General features: G+C 44.7%; 1 protein-coding gene and 1 long non-coding RNA gene across 2 annotated transcripts in view; one reads left to right on the top strand and one right to left on the bottom strand.

Annotated features, from left to right (window-relative positions):
* Positions 1–7537, top strand: part of LOC126559891 (uncharacterized) — a 224337-nt gene extending 216800 nt beyond the window's left edge. The window contains exon 3 of the long non-coding RNA XR_007607046.1: positions 7528–7537. This is a non-coding gene — a long non-coding RNA (uncharacterized LOC126559891). The remainder of the gene's footprint in view (positions 1–7527) is intronic.
* LOC126560096 (uncharacterized) overlaps positions 1–21293 on the bottom strand; it is a 428080-nt gene that overhangs the window by 340176 nt on the left and 66611 nt on the right. The gene's annotated exons all lie outside the window — the stretch shown is intronic.

Here is a 21293-nt window from a genome sequence, read left to right as displayed (position 1 = left end):
CAGATTAACTGAAGATCATCCCACACCAATGCCTGAAAATGAGGCCATTGCTTTTAATGCATACGTTAAGTAGAGCTTTTTTCCCTTTTTCCTATGTCTCTCAAATCCGTACGGGGGAGGGAGGGACATGTTCTTCCAATACTAAGTCAATGTTCTTCAAACCTTCAAAAGGCCAAATCTTTAGATGACCAATTATTACAAACCAGACGCGGGTTTTAGATATACATATATACTACACTCTTTGTCCATTCGTTCCGGTAAAAGAGTTAACTTTTTTTAGTGCCGGACGGTGATGATGTAGCCTTCACTAGGTTAGAATTTAGACACATTTTTCGACACATTTAGAAATCACTCTGCGTGTGTATGCGTGTGTCCTTTTTGCCGTTCCTAGAACACATGTAGCCAAATTTTATACAATACATCGTACATCGTGTAGCCAATGATTGCCTTTTGAGGAATGTTTAGGAAACTCCCCTTTAGAAAAGGATACGCGATCAAATATATACGGCCACAGTACCATATTTCTCACCAAGTAGTCCAAATAGAATTCGTGTGTTTTGACACTTCAATTTTAGAGTTTTTTTTTTTTTTTTTTTTTTTTGTTAGTAGTACTTTCTTCATCTTATCAGTTTTATTCACCTTTTATTGTGTGGAAAGAAAATTATGTTTCGAGTTGAAGAAGGAGGAGAAGAAAAAAGAAAAAGAAAATCACATCTGTTTTTGATGTGTGTGTGAGAGAGGGAGAGAGAGGGAGTGATAATGATTGGAAATTATCTCTTTAAAATTATAACCATTTTGAGCATATTAGCACTTTCAAAAAGTACAAACCGAATCCGCTGTGTTTCATTGTTTCAATCTTTCATTCTCTCCCCGTGGTTTCGCTTTGTTTTCCTTTCCCTACATTTAAGTCGCTCGTTTCCCCTGTTATTACTAACTAGCACTTCTCTCTCTCTAACTTTCGCTCTTTCATTTTATTGTTTTAGTGTGTGTTTTACGATTCCCGTTTGATGTTTCTTGCCTGTGTTTGTTTTTTGCTACTTTTTATATCCTTCTCACTAACACTTTCCTTTACCTTTTCTTTTCTCACTCTTGTGTTCGAGAGTTCTAACTACTGTTTTTCTCTGTGGTTTTTCTCACATTTTTACAAACTTTTTTTATTTTCCATTTTGTTTGTCCTTCTTTTCATAATTATTGTTCGTACTTATCTAGAGTGTTTTTTGCTATTCAATAATAATTCTTAAATATTTCTTCACCCTATTGTGGTGTGGTGCTGGTTTCCACTTTTCTCAGCCATTCTCTCTCTCTCTCTCACTCCCTCTTTTGCTCCATTCGCGTTTTTGGCAGTGCAAACAATTATCGTAAAAGAAAACAAAAAGAAAGCATTTACATGCGGGTGCTACGACAAGGGGGAGAAAATAGCTCACTCACACATACATACGCGCACACATACTTTGTTATTATTGTATCACAATTTTATTTTCCTTCAAGTGATCATACGGGTTTCTGTTTTCACGCCCAATTTTCGTCCTGGTTCGTTTTTGCTTTCTTTTCCCGTTTCCCTTTAACCATCCCCCGCTTCCGTGGAGAAGAAGGAGAAGGTGGAAAGTGTCCACACTCACACATACAAATACACTCATCTTATAGTACAATTAGTGTTCCGAAACTGTGTTTTTTTTAACTCTATTAGACACTGATAAAGGGATTCGTTCACGCTTCTTCCTCTTCCTTACTGTGCTACCGTCGTACCACCGGAACTGGCATTACTGTTTCCGTTCAGCGTTTCCATACCGGCTGTTGGTGGTGATGGTTGTTTGTTGATTATCGTGTCGTCTGCAAAGCAAAAGAGGAGAAGGAAGGAAATTATTGATAGAGAATAGCAAAAATATGGATCATTTATTGGATTTGGTATCGTCACGCAAATTGACACAGCAGCGGTGGATAAGCGGTTCCTTCTAGCACGTATACGGTATAGGTATGTTCTTGCCTTTGATACTACACTATTTCTTAACTTATTCTCTCTTGTATTTCTGTAACTTTGAACGTGCTTGAGGTCATGTCCAGTATACGTATATTGCAACTAAAAAAGAAAAAATAAACAAAATAAAACAAAAGTTAAAAAATGATACAAATTTCAAATTTGTGAAGGAATTAATTAACGTTTTTTACCAAATAAATGATAATTGATGCGGACCGGGCCAGTGGTAGACGCGACGCGATCGACGGTCTTCACACGACATGCGTGACCTAGTAGGAGGTCATTAAGTCAAGAAAACGAAGAATTTGACTGTTTTTTGCTGAGATGTTGAATGCTATCGTATTAAGTCGTCGATTGGTTGGTTCACAAGCATTGTAAAATCATGTGTTTTTCGGTCAAAGTAACCGTTTCGTTTGAAAACACTCGGTTACTGTGATAGAAAATGTTTGACTCCACAACAGCTTTTTCGTACAAGAAGAAGCGATAACAACACACAGAACAGCTCAGCATCTGACTGCAGTAAAAAAGTCAACAATATGTCTCAAAAAATCAATATTTCGACGAACTTGCCATTTATATCCTCAAACAGCATATTTAAAGAAGCAAGTAAAGAAAACTATAGCAACTAAACTACTCTTTTTGAAGAGGGAAAGAACGCGAAACCCTCTAACTTAACAAATAAAAATGGTTTTCTATACTTTCGAATGCATTTGAAATTATAAAACATATAAACTATGAAAAAAATAATACAAAACTGATACAATTGATGGTAATGCATTTGATTATTCTGTGTGTATCTCTGTCTCCGTGTGACAGCATCTGTAATGCGTGTTTTCCATTTGTTGTCCTGTTTTCTGTTTTTCCTTCCTATCTATTTTCATTACACACTAGAAGCTTTATCTTTTAATTCGTCGTGTGTTCTCAAAATCTCATACAAAACACTCTCTCTCTCTCTCACCTTCGTTTCTTTCTTCCATTTTTTTCTTATTACAATCTTATTATTTCCTACGTCGCGCATTACAATAAGTTTCAATGCTTCCCTCTCTATCGCTCTCTCTTTTTCTCTCACTGGTCCTACATCCACAACATCATCACCACCATCCTTTTTTAGTAGCGTTCGTTGATCCTGGGATTAGCCCGCCGATTTGGCACCGGCTTAAGTTAGTTAAAGAGAAATAAACAAACCAGCAAAAAAAAAAGATGAAAAGTATGGTTTCTTTCACAATTGTTTTTTTCTTCTTTTTGTTTGTTTTTGCTGTTCCTGCCCAAATAATTATTTTTCGTGGTTTTCTTTTGTTACGTTTCTTGTTTGCTTCTGTTTTAGAAAGAATTGTTTCAAAGCAATTTTTCAATAATTACCCCCTAATCACTACTAGTTATAGGAGGACAAAGTACAATGTTACACAGCGAAAAACACTAACTCTCTCCTACAGTATTTTCTTTTTTTTTTGTATGTTTCGTTACTCCATCCAGTAATTGTGGATTCTCTCTCTCTCTCTCTATCTCTCTTTCTATCTCTATATCGTACATTTTTTGTTTTGTAGATCGTTTTTTGTAAGCATAAATGATATGCACCGTTAAAAATAGGAATAAAATAATTACAGTAATTATAATTATAATAATAATATTAAGGTAAATGGTAATATATAAATCGTACATCGTGTTCCTTTTATCTTCTCCCATCTTCTACACTGCGTCATTTGTGTGTAGAGGTGGAAGGATTACAAGAGAACAGGAAGGAAGGAAAGAAAGATGGAGAGATGTTGCTAAAAACGGTCACACATCGATCGAATGGAAAACGGAAACGATGATCGACGTTGTGTGCGCTTTCTCTTTCTTCCACTCTCTCTCTCTCTCTCTCTCTCTCTCTCTCTATATGTCTCGGGAACTATTCTTTTCTTTTTGTGAGGTTTATATAATTTCGCCTTAAAATCATCGTAATTCGTAACACCTGGTCGTCTGTCATTCTAAAGGGAAGTGCGTTGTGTACTTAAAAAACGAAACAAGATCCATCTCTCTATGCGTCTAGGAGAAGGAAAGAGAGAAAGAGGAAGATAGAGAGAGAGAGAGAGTAATAGAAGAGAACAAGCGAGACTATAGCTATAGAAGGATTTACACACTAAATAGGTGTTTACTAAACATATAAACTCTCCACTGGAACTTACACGCTCACCTCTATTCTACCTATTCTGCACACAATCGTGATTTTCTTTGTTTCGACCCGATATTTTACCTAACCTAAAAGTCGCTTATCAACTATCTAACTTTTCGTGTATTTTTTTATTCCTCTCTCTCTCTGTCTCTCTCTCTCCACGAAAAGCTGTTCCGTCGGCCGTTTAGAAAACGAATCCCCGTTTTGCCACTTTTGTATTAAGACAAAAAAGCTTCGTGTTTATGTACAACTTCTATTTAATTAGTCTCTTTACGAGACGGCACTCGGGCACCGCTTTACACGACGGAATTACGCGCTGTGCTAGATTTTTGTGCAATTCAATCAAGGAAATTATGTTTAACTCTTCCTATCATCGTTTCCAATTCTCATTTGAGTTAAGTCGTTAGCCTTCAAACAAAAACGGAGAGAAAGGAGCGGGGGGGGGGGGGGGAGGAAAACCCATTGGCGGGATCCACCTTTGAGATCACCCGGTTAGAGAACCTCCAATGCTAAGCTTGTTTTTAGATCAAACACAACAGCATCAAAGTATCCATTGCTAAATGCACAGGTGTAACGGTGTTACGCTAACGGCATAAGGCCGACGACGCTAACACCGTTCAGTAGTGTGTGTGTGTGTGTGTGGGTGCCTGTCACTCTAATTTGTTGGTCCCTATTTATTCGTAATCCTGTGGATCCTCCTGTCTCACCTACTGTCCCCTCCACCACCACTACGTGCACCACCATTATTCAGCCCTCCTACTCCTCCCCCTTCGACCACAACGGTGGCGGGAGTTGATTCACCACCACCTCGCTCGCCACTTACGAGCACGGAAGTTTTCTTCCCATTTTCCGTCCCATCGATCTTTTCCACCGGTGTTGTCCCTTCCGGTGCTAGCTCCGGAACCGGTGGTCCGGATATTCGTCGATCGCGCTTAGACGAGGAAAGTTGCTGCTCTTTTGCGTGACGATGATCTTCCGGCGTGTCAACGGCGTTGTGCCCTTTGCTATTACCTGTCGTCGACACCAGTGTCGTTCCGGCCGGTGTTGGTGTGGTAGTGGCACCTGTACCAGCATTTGTAACTGTTCCTGTGTTATTGTTTGCGATCGTGGGAGATCGTCGGTCTAGCGATGGTTCCGTTGGACTGCCACCGATCTTAGATGCCGCTCCATCCGGAAGTGGTGGCCCGGAAGTGATGTTGGCTGGTGCACCCGTGTTTCCATTGCTGTTAATCGTTATCGTAGATCCGGTCGGTGGATGTTTGTCCACCGTTCCGCTATCACCGTTCGAGCCATTGTTTGCTAGGGGGGATGATTCCTTTCCGTCATCCTTCACATCTCCACCACCTGATCCTGCTGACGTTCGATCTTCCTTCGCCGAAATGCCATCCTTCGAGGTTTCGTCCGTGGCACTGCGGGAAACTGGACGTGATTCAGCGTTTGTCATCGTACTTCCACCACCGCCACCGTTCGTTTCGTGCGTTTCACCACCGGGCGTGACTGCTCGTACACCTGGCGGACTTTCCCGAGTTCCCGGTGAGGATGAGCCGGATCGTTTAATGACACCAGGTTGGTGCTGGTCCTGGACCTCACTGCTAGCGGTTGATTTGATAACGTTCGTGCTATTGTGGGAATCGATCACTACGGTTGGTGAGCGCGATTTGCCACCCGGGGGCGTATCTGGACCATTACCCGTCGGTCCAACGATCGAGCTGTTGGTAGTGGTGATGCTACTGCTGTTAATACTAGTCACGTTTGTACTATTTACACTGTGTTCCGTCGTGGAGACGGCTGCTGACGTGCCGCCGGACACTGCTGAACCCGGTGGACCACCGGAGACGGCAGATTGTACCGATGAGGGTGGCACAGCAGCAGCAGCAGTAGGAGGCGGTGGCGGTGCCGACTGTTCTACCCGGCGGCGTTCCTGCGATGCTGCTGCGGCCGCCGCAACCATTGCCGCGTGATGATGCAGATGGTGATGGTGGGCCGCCGATACCGCCGCTTGATGATGGGTGGTTGGAGGCGTTATGACCGCACTGCTACGTCCACTCGCACCGGGAGGTTGTGTTTGTGCGCCCGGATGCGTTCCAGGCGGCGGTGCTGAATGATGATGCAGATGGTGTAGATGATGGCTGCCACCTCCACCACCACCACCACCGACCGGCGAGTGTGAGGAAAGTCCCGGATGTGGATGGGGTGGTTTGCTGCTAAGGGATAGTGGAGATGCTGCAGCAGCTGCCATCGCGGCCGCAGTGTAGTATGGGTGTGGAGTGGCCGCACTGTTCGGAGCAGCAGTGCTAATGCTGCTACTTGTCGCCACAACCGGTGACGATGGGGAAGCTCGGGTGGCCGGATGCGGTGACGGATGGGTAGAGGATTTGCTTGACGTTAGAGCAAGCGGTGCACCGTGCGGTGACGTCAGGTGGTGCGGTGACGGTGCAAGATGATGGCCACTGTTTGGTGACGATACGACCGCAACCGGTGAACCGCCGGCGGACAGATTCATCGAGCCGTGCGCTGGCGGTGGAATGTGACCGGCTGCTAGGCTGAGGTTCTGCGCGTTCGCTAGGGCGGCCGTGTGGGACAGATTCAACCCACCGATGTGTGCCATGGATGAGTGGTACGAGCTCATGGTGGATGCGATGCTGTGACTGTAGGCTGCCGCTGCCGCTGCCAGACTGGTCGGTATCGAGGGGTGGCCGAGTGCGCTGCCCGGGGGCGGTGGTTGTGGCACCATGCCAGCCGACGGATGCGACAGGTTCAGGGTGGAGGCCGACGGTGGCTGTGGCACTTGTGGCAAACCGAGACCCATGCTTAGGCCCAGCGACGGATGCAGCGGATGGTGCGAGGGCAACCCAAGTGGACCACCCTGCGGACGCATTCCAAGACCGAGCGGTGTCGAGAGACCCGGCGGTAAGCCCGGTATCGAGAAGAAGGGACGAGGTAGCGAGTGGGGCATCATGTGCATCATTCGCTCGCGTTCCCGTTCCCGTTCGCGCTCCCGTTCTCGTTCACGGGCCGCCGCCTCACGTTCGCGTTCCTTTTCGCGCTGCTCACGCTCACGCTGCTCCTTTTCGCGCTGCTGCCGCTCGCGTTCTTCCTTCTCGCGTTGCTCCTTTTCACGCTGTTCTTTTTCGCGCTGTTCACGCTCACGCTGTTCGCGGAGTTCACGCTCCTTTTCGCGCTCGATTGCTGCTTCGCGAGCTTCTCGCTGGGCACGCTCTTCCTCGCGTAACCGGGCCGCCCGATGTTCCTCCTCGAGCTTCATGCGCTCGTGAATGCTTTGCATTCCCATGCCGGGCAGCATACCGTACAGGTTGGGTGGATAGGGAAGGGACGGATAGAGTGGATGGGCCGCAGCTGAATGATGACCCGCCCGGAGCATCTGGTAGCGTGGATCTAGATAGATGGCCGGATCGTGGTATGCCAGTGCGGCCGGATTGAAGAGATTTGCTGCAAATAAAGCCGAGAATGTGTTATCCGAATGTGTTATTATTTTATGTGTGTGTGTGCCGCCGTCCGGTCAATTCTCACTTACCTGGTGGCATGCCGGGAATGGATCCAAAGGCTGAATATGCATCAATGGGAAATGCACCGGCCGGATGTGCGAGCCGTTCATCCGGTCTGTACGGCTGGAAGCCACTGCGGGCCAACAGTTCCGACTGAATAGTATTCGAGCTTGGCGGGTTTAAGCGAGGCATCTGCAAAGAAACGGATAAAGAGAACACATTTCACCTTCGTGCTACACAAATCTGTTCCCCCAAAAGCTACAACTTACCTTCTCCGGCGGCTGTGGTGAGGAACGTTGCTGTTGTTGGTGTTGCTTTTTGGTCGCATCAACACCACCACCCCGACCATCCCCTCGTCCGTCTCCGCTTCGTATCCTGCCGTCGCTGATGATGTTCCCCCTCGAGTCTTCCCGCCTGTCCACCACCATCGAGGACATCGAGTTTCCTCGTCCGTCTAGTTGCATTCCACCACCGTCTCCACCACGCTCACGATCTCGATCTCTGTGATCTCTGTCTCTGCCTCCTCCTCCTCCTCCACCGCCGCCTCCTGGTCCGGGACCTCCACTAGAACCGCCTGCACCTGGTGCACCACCAGCTCCGCCGCCCTGACCCGGTTCTTCCTCCTTCACGTCCGCCTGCTTGGCGAGATTGCGCAGAGCTGCAGCGAATGAGCCTGCTCCGCCTCCTCCTCCACCACCACCACCCGTTCCAGCGCCACCACCACTACTGCTCCGTCCACCGGACGAAGGGTTCTGTTGGGTGTTGGGCGATGCGTGTATGTTGCTCGATCCACCACCGTGTGCTACCGACGGCACACCGAGCGGTGCTTGCTGTGGAGGCGGTGGAACCAACCCCGGGGAGGCACCCGGTGGAAGATGGTTCGGACCACCGAGCAGGTGATTTGAATGTGGCGAGGAAGACGGATGATGTAGCAGTTGCTGGGTGGAGGGAAGTACGGGCGGTGCCGGGCTGGTGACGGGACGTTTCAGTGCTGATTTCGATTGTACTGCAAAGAAGAAGGCAGAAGAATAAGTTGGAGAAAACATTATAAAATGTTCAGTTTAGTGTAATTTTTTCGTAAAATAGTCAATATAGAGTTTCCGAATATGCACATATCACAATAACCGTTCAATGATGATAGGAATAAAATTCGCAATTTCTGCTCCCTACCCCAACTGAACACAGTTGCACAATCAGTCGTATTCGGCATACCGAAGCCGAAGCTGCACCTAATTCAACAAGTATTGATTTTATGCCCAATACGAACTGCCAACGCATCAACGAAGTCATCATCCACGAGAGGTCCACGAAATTGCAGTCAATGTTTGTAGCATGCTCTATAGAGCATGTTTACCCAGTCTTCAGTCCTTTGCCTTAGATCAAAATTTGGATCCAATCGCTTCTCATCACCGTTGGCAACTGGTTCACCTCTCTCGGTGCAATGTTTAACAAGATCCGAGCTCCGTTGGATGCTACATTTCGGTCAGTTGGATAAAAGAGATCCGTCCGTCTGTCCGTCCGTTGAAGCTTGGACACGGACGTGGAAATTAGAACCATTCCAACAGACCACAAGCTACTCTCCTGGTTCCTCTGGATTCCACACCAATCTGAGGCAAACGATACAGGGAACAACACCGTGTTTCCGTTCATCTAGCAGCGCACTAAACCAATCGCCAAAAGTCATCAAAATGCCCAAGTGCATCCGTATTGCTCTTGTGCTCGAAAGGCTGTTCGATGCAAAAATCCTTTCCAGCATCACCGTCTCAGTGCATACGATAGATGTAATTTGATTTATTGGAACTGACTGGTATCGAACAGTCTGTGCATGCTGTAATTAAACTATCCAAGTGTTTCTGCCTTCACTGTTTGGCCGTTGTTCTCGTTTGATCACATCCGTTCTCACTTGTAGCGCTGTAGACGATGGTGGGTGGAATCGAATCGATTTCGAGTCGGTTGTGTGGAGGCGAAAGTTTCGAATTGGATTTACACGCCACCGAGAAATATGAAGGTAGCTAGAGAATGTGTAACAACAGCCGACACAGAGGACACTACTGGTAGGTAGAGTTTCACTCGAAACGTTTGATGGAGGTGTTGCTCTAACATTATCGTGTTGTTGGAAATTAATTTACTTTTTTTTGGGCCGTGTGAGCTAGTATAGTATGTCCTACATTCGAGCTAATTCTACACAAGAAGAAAATCGATTATTATCTTGCGATTATAGTGCAGGGTGTAATAATATTTGTACGCCTCATTACCAAAAGCCGTTTACTTCGAGCAAACCAGCTAGTCAGGTAAAAGGGACTTATGCAAACCACACAAAATTGCGTCACATTCATAATAAAAAAAATATCTAACGAAACGGTTTAAGAGGCTTAAAAATTAGCCCACAATTGCTTGCTTCCTTGCGTTTGTTTAAAAAAGATCAAGTTTAATTCTTCTTATCTTTCTTTCCAAGCGTTCCAAGGGTTCAGCGTTTTTTTTTTTCTAATAGTAACCACAACTTGCACGTGGCAATTGGTAAGAATATCTTCCAGTTTCAAACCCAATTCCCAGTCTAACGCTTCATAAGCGACACAACATGCGGGTCCAAAATTAACAAGCGGGTTCATTTCCCGCCAATGCCACAGCAGCCTCCTTCTTGAATGGATTTATGTTTTTCGGGAAACAACCATACCCCCGCTCGAAGGCTGAAGGTGTCTTTACCAACACGGTGTGTTTCACAGGAAATTGCACCCTACAAAGGCAGGGCCAGGAAAGCTGAAAACATACCCAATCTGTCAATGATCCTTTTAATACGCAATTTTAACAGTGTGCTTTTACACTTTCCATCCCGGGGGTTTTTAAGGAAAAAAAACAGGGACGAAACCACTTCCATTCCCGGTCCGTCCGTCCCGGCGGGGTGTTGTGTTTCTTCCTTCTTTTCCGGTCGTCACAACGCTGCCACAACTAACACGCTCTGCCGGCGCGAAGGATTAATGGGCATTATATGTATGTGTGTGTGCGCGGCTCAGACCCTTTAAGGATCCCTGCTACGACGACTGGCGCTGTGTTCTTGGGTAGACACATATTTCGCCCGGTATTCAATGTCCTTCGTAACAGCAGGGATCAAGGGTGAACGGCAACTCGGAACGCGAAACTGAGAAACACCGCAGGGTCCTTACGAATTCACCCAACAAAAACACAAAAAGCTGGAAGAAGACAGTGTGGAAAAATCACTTAAGGATAATTGTTCTCTGGCATAAGGAGAGTTCCGGTTATAAACTGGTTGGCTCTTCACGCTCAGGACTCTCAGGTTTATTCGGGTCATGTCTGCCACTGCCCTAACCGTTTCCGACACGGGTTTCTTTTTTCGGGAACCCAAAACTATTATGCCAAGAACGATATTCATACACACTGAATATGGAATGAGGCAGCATTATTTTCTGAAGGAACCTTATAATATATTCTATAATGATGCACAAGCACAACCTCTGGATGATCGGTGAGGGAAAACGGAATGAATTAACATACCAGTGCACCGGAACCGACCTCCGGTGCTTGAGCACGGGTATGTGTAATACAGCCGACCCTTAAGCAATTCTCACCGTAATCGATCCCAGCTCCGCTCCTTGCTACCGATGCCATGTGTCTAGCTTGATGTGTTCATTGAGATCAATGGACCGTTTTTCTTGGGTCGTTGTTTCGCTTCAATTACCGGCCAATCAAAATAGTTTTTGGAAAGCGAAAGGAAAATCGTTACACGATTAGTCTGCTGCTGAACTTTTGCTAGACGAGTTGGAGAAATGGGTTCAAAATGACCCTGTTCTTTCTTCATCGCGCTCATGATGCTGCTGGTGCTGGACGGGATCGATTATTTAATCCACCAGCGAACAGCATTTCGCACCAAAACATTCATACGTCGCTAGTTAAAGGGTTCAACAAGCTAATTGAATGTTTTCGGAATCATCTGCTACGTTACACAAACAATTAAACTTTCAATTGGTTTCGATTATCGTAATCAATTTCGAACGAAAATTTCTAACCGGGAAGAAAGTGTGCTCTCTTTGAACTTGAAAGGTCCCAATCCAATAAATTGATTCGACTATCATACAAATTGTTCACCACACTGTCTCTCCCACCCGGGTTTGGTGTGTTTCGTAGCGATTCTGAAGGGTCGTCTGTCCAAAAAGGGTGTGTAGATCATTGGTGTTTTGGGGCATTCTTATTAGTTACAGCAACACATATAAGAGCGTCCATTTTCGATTTCGAACCAACGACGTTTGAACGAGGTTGAAAAATTGTTTTAAAAACATTCCAAAACTGCAGTATAGACATTTGTGCATTATTACACAACAGGCCCTTATAAAGGCAATAAATCATTGCTACTTCAAGCGAATGTTATACCCTCGTCAAAGACACTTGAAGGACTATAGTTTTCGCGTTGACTCGTTGAGCCGTTTAAAATGCCCTACCATTTTGCTATGCGAAGCGTTCGACGAGTGGAATTTTCATTTGAAATATTCACGCAATATCATAAAAATCTTACCACCACCCCCAAACCACCACGATAAGGCAAAAAAGACGTAAAGAAACCCCAAAAAAAACCCCAAACCTTCTAAAAAAAATCCCGATCTCTTAAAAAACCCGTCTTTTAAAACACACAAATAATAATAAAACAGCACTCGGGAGATCCAAAACGATATATCCCATTCAACAAGATAAATATAGGCACTTAAGTGTGTGGTGTGGCTGTGTGTATGCATGTTTGTGTTTACAAAACTCGGCAAAGATGGCAATAAAAATAAAGAAACGCACATCCATCCTCCACACTCTTGGCGCGAGCCAAACGGGTCGGTCCTTCGGTGGTGTCTAGGTCTAGCTGCGCGTGGATTCTAAAGGAAGAAAGAGGGCGCGAGTGGGAAGCTGCTGGGCCGGCTCATATGCCGTGTGTTTCATCATAATATGCAGCTCACAGAAGTGCGCCCTTCCAATCACTCTTTGCGTTGTTTGTCTACCGACCCGCATATTTTTTTTTTTTCGTTCCCTTAGGACACAAAACGAACACTTCGTCAAAAAAAAAAAAAAGAACTACTGTCTGGTTTTGTCGGAAGAAAATTAGGATCACTTTGCCAGAAAGGGGGAGAGTACTAGTGGCCAGGAACTACTAGAGAAGAAATTTCATTGGAACTAACATTATTGGGTGCTGATGCCGTACCGAACTCGTGACTCGCTTTCCGAGAGTATCAGTAGAGAGAAGGAGAGGGCGAGGGTCAGTGAGTCGTGAAAATGCTTTTCTTCTCCCCCTATATGTCAGCAAGACATCGGGGTGTGTTGTATCCGGTTACAGAAAATGTTGCTGCACACGATTTGAGACTCGTAACGAATTGATTAGCTCAAAGAATGGAGCATAGCATGTCAGTAAAAGCAACAGACAAAACACTTTGGGTATGGGAATTATTGCTATTTGGTAAAGTTTATCAGCTTGCCAAAATTCATCAGCAGTGATTTTCTGGTAATGATTGGCCCGTTTTACGCTACGGTGAATATTTGAAGACGGATATTATCCTTGCTTTGTTTGATGCCTTACCATCCGTCTGTTTTTGTTGAGAGGAGAGAACGATTTACAACACATCCTAAATGTAAGATTCTCCTCCAAATCGACTACAAACAGACAGGAATCAGATCTATTTTCTGGTTAGGGAAGAAGCATTACAGCCAAGCCGTTCTTTATGGACAAAAAAGAAGCGATACAGAGATTCCTTCCCAATAATGGAATTGTACAATCAGTTTAGATGTTGAGTTCTCGAAAAGACTCGAGAAGGCTCACCCACCCTCACGAAATTTATGGGTCACTATGCGAAAAACGCCTAGATATATGCAATTTACAGCAGCAGAATGAACAGTATGTTTTAAGTGTAGTGAAAAATGATTGAATTAAACGGAAGAACGGCCAAAATTAACTAGAAAGTAACTACTCATCCCCTCGAGCCCTCATCTCGAATCGTTTACCGATGTTACTACTCTTTTGGCCAATGGTTGAAGAACAATTCGGTCAATATGCTATCAGTACTCTTAAGCAAAAGTCGAACATTTTGGAACATTTTCATTGAAATGTGAACGATACGGTGAAAGTGTTGTAAACAAACGATTAAATTACCTTTTCTTATTTGAAAGTTTCACAAAATTGAGTCAAAAATCGATGGAAAACTCCGGAAAGATTCCTTTTAGTTCCAGGTCCAGTTTAAAAAAATTTCAACGAATGTTTCAAAACTTCCATTCTATGCACCGAAATCCTGTGAATCACACACAAACAAACGACATTTAAATCCTCTAAACAGCCAGAAAAACTTTCGCCATTCAAATGGCAGGTTTACAGCACCACAAAACGCTAGTCTTAAGCACACCACAGCGTTAATCGGACATTTTATTTAGCCATTACAATAGCACTGGGGCAGCATTCCACCACCATGCAATGCCACAAATCTCGATTGCAGCAGCAGCAGCAGCAGCAAAAGGAAGTGAAGAGGAAAAATGTTGAGTGAGCGAGCCCATAGGGGCACATACCAGGCGCACGGCGCACAGTACACGGATGACTGAAAGTCAATAAAATGTTGGTGGAATGTTTGATGAGGTTAGTAGAGAAATTCCAATTGAATAAATTCTGTGTAAAATCGTTGCACGGAACACACACGTTCAGGATGTATGGGAGGGGGGGTCGCCGTGTTGTCCCCACATCGCCACATTCTGCCCCTGGGTTTTGCCAAAGCCGCACACTACTGAGAAGTGAGTGAGTGTTGTCAGTATTTGAACTGTCAAATAATTACTAGCTCACTCTCGTACGTCACTCAAGCAATTTAAACTACTCGAATCGTGCAGAAGAAGAAATCATCACATGAACACGAGTCAAATGGCAAATTGGACCTCTTGCACTTGACACTTTCCATCCATAAATCAACCGAAGATGCTCGATCAGGCCTCTTGTCTTTACACTTTTCTCTTTAAACTCTAATCGAGGTAGAAATCATTTAATTAGAGTTTTCCTTTTTTTTCAAGCGTTGACATCTGTAGTAATGCGGCGATAATTAATCCAATCTCGAGCTAGATTATCCATCAAAACTACAACACATTAGTAAAGCAACTAGTAGCAATAAATAATTAACAGCAATTCATCGTGTGAGGTAAAAGAACACCATCATCACACCAAAAGCCGCACAAAACGAGCTACACAGCAGACCAACGACCGGTGGTGATGCACGATTTGTGCAAAAACAAAGAAAAACTAAAATCACAAAAATATCTTTATGTTTATCCTTGGCACACACACACACACACACACACACACACACACACACACACACACACACACACACACACACACACACACACACACACACACACACACACACACACACACACACACACACAAAACGGGTGTATGAAAAATTATCTCTACACGTTGGCTTGCCCTGTCTGCCAAACATGTGTAAAACTCGTATCGACCGAAACGAAACTGAGGGACAAGAAGTTGGGGCGATACCCGGTAACGGTATGCGGTTAACACGAACATGACTAAAATACCATGAAAATTGAGAACGGCAATAAACAAACAATCATTTAAACGTGCACGCCCTGGGGGTGAAACGATTTTAACGTTGCCCCGGTGTGCGTGTGCTTGTGTGTGTCCCTCTTTCTTCCTTCTTTATGACAGATGAGTGGTGTGATCAAAGCTGTCACGGAGTTAATGAAGGCTGTGAAAAACGTCCGACAAACGATGCCCGACACACCACCACCACCACCACCACCACCACCCGGGTGTGACGAGAAACCTGCGGGGGTCCACATATGTGGATCGGATTGGTGGACTTACTTCTGCTAAATGGCAGCTTGTCATGACACTCGAAGCAAACCGAGACATCTCCCCCCACCCACACACCCATACAGTGTAACCCATTTGTCGTCGACCGTACCTTTCTCTTCATTAGCCCAAACCAAACATCCCACACACCGATGCGCAAAACCAACCAATCGAGCTGAGCCGTAGAGCAAAAACCTGTGGCTTGCGGATGATTTACGCGTACCGGGGAGGGGGAGGGGGAGGGGGGGGGCGAGGTTTTGGGAATGATTTCTACAGACGGTGTTGTGTGCGTTGCTTGCATGATGAAAAGCGTAATAAAATTTTCAATCCCTTACAAGACCCTCAACAGCCGAGAAACACCGGGAAAAACGCTGGGAAGCAGGGAAGCGAATCTATTTTATGTCAACCGGAAACCGACGACTGTTTCCCGGACTCTAATGCGCGCTTAACGACACACATGCTCCGTCGAGACACTGGACGGATGATTGGGGCGCGGGGTGGGATGATGTGAGACTTCCAAATGTTACCAGCAAAAGGAAAATCCGATACCCGACCGAAACCATTGCGCGTGTTGTTGCCTGTGTCGTTCTGATCCGATTCCCATCACTGTTTGGGGCTTGGTCATGATGAATTTTGTTGATTTGTTTGTATTTTTGTTCCTTTGAAACTTCAACCCGGCGGGAAGGGAAAGAAGGAAAAACAAAGTCTTGGTGTGTTTGGGGAAGGAGGGACGTTAATTTTAGACACCATGTTACAAACACGATTGATCTTTTCTCTTCGGACGTTTGAGGTGGGTTGAGGTTCTCCGTACAATGTGGCGGACGGCTTTGTGAAGTTTAAGAGCTCATCGGTCATATTTTAATTAGTAAATCGATTTCAAGTAAAAGTAAAATCGATTTATTCATTTTCTAGGCCGAAATGGGAAAATCGCTCTTCTAAAGTTAAACACGAAGAGTTTTTTCACACTAGTGATGGGTTGTCTGAAGAGCATCCACAGCTCCAATTCGGCTCCGGGATGTGAGGTTCCGATTCTGATACTAGGGAATGGAACCGTCCGGACACTCCGGAACAGCGCGGATTCGTCTAAAGAACGATTTTTTAAGACCCTTCAACGCACTTCCATCGTATAGGACGTTTTAGCAACGATCTACGACAGTTCCGAGTGATTCCAAACGATTTCAGGCAGTTCCGATCGTTCTTGGTAATTCTGAACGGGTTCGATCGATTCCGAACGGTTCTTTAAGATTAAGGCCGGTTCCTAACAGTTCCGGGAGTTGCTGAACGAATCCGGTTCGGATTTTTTTTTTAACTGTCAAGAATCAGTCACGCTTTTGTGATAATTTTTGCCTATCTCTTATCCACAAACCCAATAAGTCAATCCTTTTTTTCTCCCCCGGAAAAAAGGTGTTGCTATCGGTAGCTAGAAAAAAGCCACATTCTTGGACAAAAAGAGCAGAGCAAAACCAAAAATCTGTCATGATACAAGAACACAAAAACGCAACCCCGTTATCCATCACCATCTTCCAAAACCATCGAAAAACAAAATCTTCCAGCTAACAAAAAAAAAAAAGAGCAACAGCAGGGGCGGATCATTTTCCTTCCCACGCGCGCATGACACCCAGAGCTGTGTGTGTGTGTGGGTGGTTGTGATTTTTCTCGGAAGTTTTGTTGAGAAGAAAAACACACAAAACGGGTAGCGCGATCGAGCAACATCACGCACCCTCCTCCTGATAGAGCTGATGGCGAACGAAAAAACGAAGAATAAAAAATAAACTTTTCCCAAACAGACACACACACACACTCACATCAAACACAAGGAAAAAGCAGAACGAAAGCAGAAGAAAACATGTGAAAACAAATAAAACCGAGTTCAGCGTCAAAGTGGCAAAAAAAAAAAAGCTAGGAAAAAATATTTCCCAACCGGTGTAATAAAAGTGAAGTAAAATGTTGACATAACGATGACGAGAGAACGAACTGAAGACAATAAAATAAGAAAACAGCAATCTATCTAGTATCGCTGAACAACACAAAGCAACTCACGACAAATGACGATTACAAATCGTCAGGGAAAAAAAAGGGACAAGACGTGAGGGGCCGACCAACCAACCGACAGATGGACCACCGCGTGTCAATTCATGCTGAAATATGGTCGCAAATAAAACCATACCAGCACAGCACAGCAAGCAACACATCTTGATCCGGGCGCGCCCCGTACATTTCTTTTATTCAGCACTAACCGTCCGCCCGCGTTGAAAGAAAGTAAAATAAACGGATAATTTGATTCGGCAAACGAGTGAGCGAGATTGATATTGGCGTGAAAACATTCTGTTCTGTTCTGTGTGTGTGCAAAAGTGCCTAAAACCCCCCCAAAAAAAAACACACACACAAAACAAGGGGTAAAAGTCGAAAAGGGGAGCATTAAACACCCCGATCCGTGCTCTATATCTCTAGCGGGAAGTATTTTATCAGCTCACTAATTAGATAAATCCGTATCATCACCGTGCTACCCCCGCCCTACCCGCCGTTGTGGCCGTGTTGCTGTATCCTGACAACTCGGAACGATTATTTGCCTGGGTTCGAGGTTAAATGTATGTACAACAAACTGCTGGCTTATGGCTACGCTATTGGAAAACAGGAAGAAAAAACGGGCGTGAAAGAGAGGCTTAAGAGGCTGTGTCTCGCTTACTCGCGCCCGCACACACACACACACAGGAAAACAGGAAACACAGGTCTACAGAGTTCAGTTCGTGCACCCAGTGTCCATTTTTCATCAACCATCATCCCTGATGATTTTGCCCTCTTCTCCCCGCACTCTCACACACACACACACACACGCGGGCGCGTGGATGGCCTTTTTCCGCTCTTGCGACCTAACCATTGCAATGGCGTTAAATCAATTTCTCGTGCCATTTCGCTCGCTCACGTGCGCTGGAATCATGAAAAGTACCAGGCGCATCCATCACTCACCACCATGCGCTACCAGGCGTCTCCATCTGGTTGGGGGATCCACACTACTAGAAAGAAACGGGAAAATTTACCACCAGCTTGGGAGGGGTGGAAAAGAGAGGAAGGGGGATGGGATTGCGGCAACCGTATTTACCACCCACTTAGTGAACCGAAGTGACTCGCTCCGGCTTTAATGGTGATGGTGTCGATGTCAAATTAAATATGAACTCAAGTGGATAATAAACACACAGCATGAGGTGCGGGGGACCGTACAAACGGTAGTAGAGTGTCGACTTTTCCATCCTCCCACCCTGTTATCGCCACCCTTCCTCTCCATTTAGAGAATCCTAAACCGAGACATACTGTATGTGTCCGTGCGCCGTGAAGAAGTAAAGACACTAAGGAGCAGCACATCATAAACCTCGAGAGGGATGATGAACATTTGTTACTGATCTAGTAACACAAGCGAGAGAAAGAAGGAGAGAAAGTAAGAGAGTGCGAGCGTTAAATGTAGACGAATTCTCCGTGCAATTGGCTTTCCCCTACAGCAAAGCAACCAATGCAAGTTTGATTGCAAGTGTGTGTTAATGGTTGTGTGTTGGTGTATTACACACGAAAGCAAAAAAGCGATACACTTGTTCTTGCTTTCCTGTCTTGATTACGTCCCTACATACACACGCACACACACACAACTTCTTACTCCTCCCCAGCATGCATCGTTATTTTACACACACACACACACACAGCTGTACAAAAGAACATCACAGAACGTGATTTTCTGCTCATAGGAAGGTTTTCTTTTTTGTGTTGTTGCTCCGGCAATTTTCCGGACGATGGTCGGTTTTGTGGCGGTCGTGTGTTATTTGGGTGTTGAGGATTTTGTAACCGCACTTTATGTTGCTAATCTCTTGCTAGCGGTGTACGAACGCGGTCAATCCATTGTGTGATCAATCGAGTATTATAGCATGTAAGTCTAATACAAATGATGAACAAAAGTAGAAACAAGATACATTAATAGGGGTTGAGTAACGTAAATAAAGGGAAATTGATGAACTTTTCATCTTTTCGTTACAAACAATATTTTAAGCCTTTTACTGCTGTATAAAAATATGACAAATAAGTCCCTTCGTAGAATTGATGATTTGAATTTTCCTTTTATTAGTTACACCCTTAAGCCCAGTATTTACATCAAATTCCTCACCCGTTTTCAACCTGTTAAGTATTACATTCCACTCGTTTATGAACTTTGCTCTAGCCTCCTTTTTTCTCCACGAATAAAAGAAAAAGGTTCCCAAATTTTTTCACCCACACCGCACCATTTGCGCGCCCAAACCCTCAAAAGAATGCTGAAGGAATTTTCCAGGATTTGCCTTGCTCTTCCCGGAATCATCATAATAATGGGGAAAAAAACACTCTTCAAACAAGTAATACGTTGGGATGTCTAGCGCTTTTTTTTTCTTGTTCCTGCCACAAAAATGTTCTATGGAAATTCAGACAAACCTCTCCCATGCTGCAAAGGTTGACATTAAGGCAAAAAACCAAAAAAAAAAAACGAAAAAGGAAGCAAGAACGGGCAAGACCGACATCTTATTTTGCCAACAACTCCACCACCTCAACGAGGGAGAAAACATCTTTACGGCGGGCATGAAACATGCCAAACCCCGATAAGAATGGTTGGCACACACTACACAAGATGATACACCCTTTGGCGCTACCCTTTTTCCCTTTTTCTCCCGTTCACTCTTTGTGGAGCGGGAAAATGCTTTGAAAACGTGGAAATGGAATGCGACAAAAGTGAACAAATCTACCCTCCTCCATTCTCCCCGTTGTCAAGAAGTTTGTGTCCATACTTGGGGTTTTTTTTTGACAAAAAAAGAAGAAGTTTACACTAGCCAAAGTTGGCAAACATTTTGTCAAGTAATGGGAGTAACACAAGAGCTCATGATTTGCATAATAACACAGCAGGGAGGAAAAACGATAGACTTGTCCTCTCGTCAACGATTGACTTTGACTCACAGCAAATCTTTGTAACAACCTGCGCAAGGAGAAGAAAAGGTTCAAAAGTGTTCGAAGATGGTGCAAGGGCTGTAAAAACAGCACCAAGACTGTAAGGGTAAGTATCTTCAAGCCTCAAACCGCTGGTGAAAGGTGAAGCAAATTTTAAAAATTGATTCCAAGAACACAAAGAGACTCGTTTTGCTTTCTATTTTAATAGTTTTTTTTTTCTCCCCCTTAAACCGGTAAGATTACGAAGTGTAAAAGCTTCCGTCAGATTCGTCAGCTGTAATACAAAGAGTAACAACGGCCTGCAGAAATTCAAATTCCTTCTCGAACGCACGATTTCTTACCGGGTAATGGGATCGGTGCATGAATATTTGCCAATCCGCGTGGTATCCATTCCATGTTGATTGGATTCGATTAGTACCGGAGGCCACACGGGGGACTACCTACTAGGCAAAGTATGCGAATTATTATATCGATGAACGGACTGGGATGTGTTGTCTATCCCAGTAATTCTTCTGCTGCTTCAGATGTCTGCGCTCTGCTACAGAATTGATCGTCGTTCTACGGTGTGATAATCACATCACATCCACCATCGGTTGCACACAGGTGTACGTCCGCAAGAATGCCGACGGCAAGATGGACTGATGACGATGCAACGCGACAACAACGCCGGTAACAAACGATTACGCCTGAATTGCGGCAATGTTTCACGTGCACCAATGGTATTCAGATCACCGTGACACACACTTTATTCTATCGTTTAGCTACACTACTTGTTTGAAATTGTGTGTTACTTTCTTGTAACACATTATGCACAAAACATTCACTTTATTCTGCAAGCAACATTATCATCTCTTTAGAATCAGGACCGATTTT

Source organism: Anopheles maculipalpis, chromosome 2RL, assembly GCF_943734695.1.
Source record: "Anopheles maculipalpis chromosome 2RL, idAnoMacuDA_375_x, whole genome shotgun sequence".
Lineage (NCBI taxonomy): Eukaryota > Metazoa > Arthropoda > Insecta > Diptera > Culicidae > Anopheles > Anopheles maculipalpis.
Note: the sequence above shows the minus strand (reverse complement) of the source record. Positions and strands in the feature narration are given on the sequence as shown.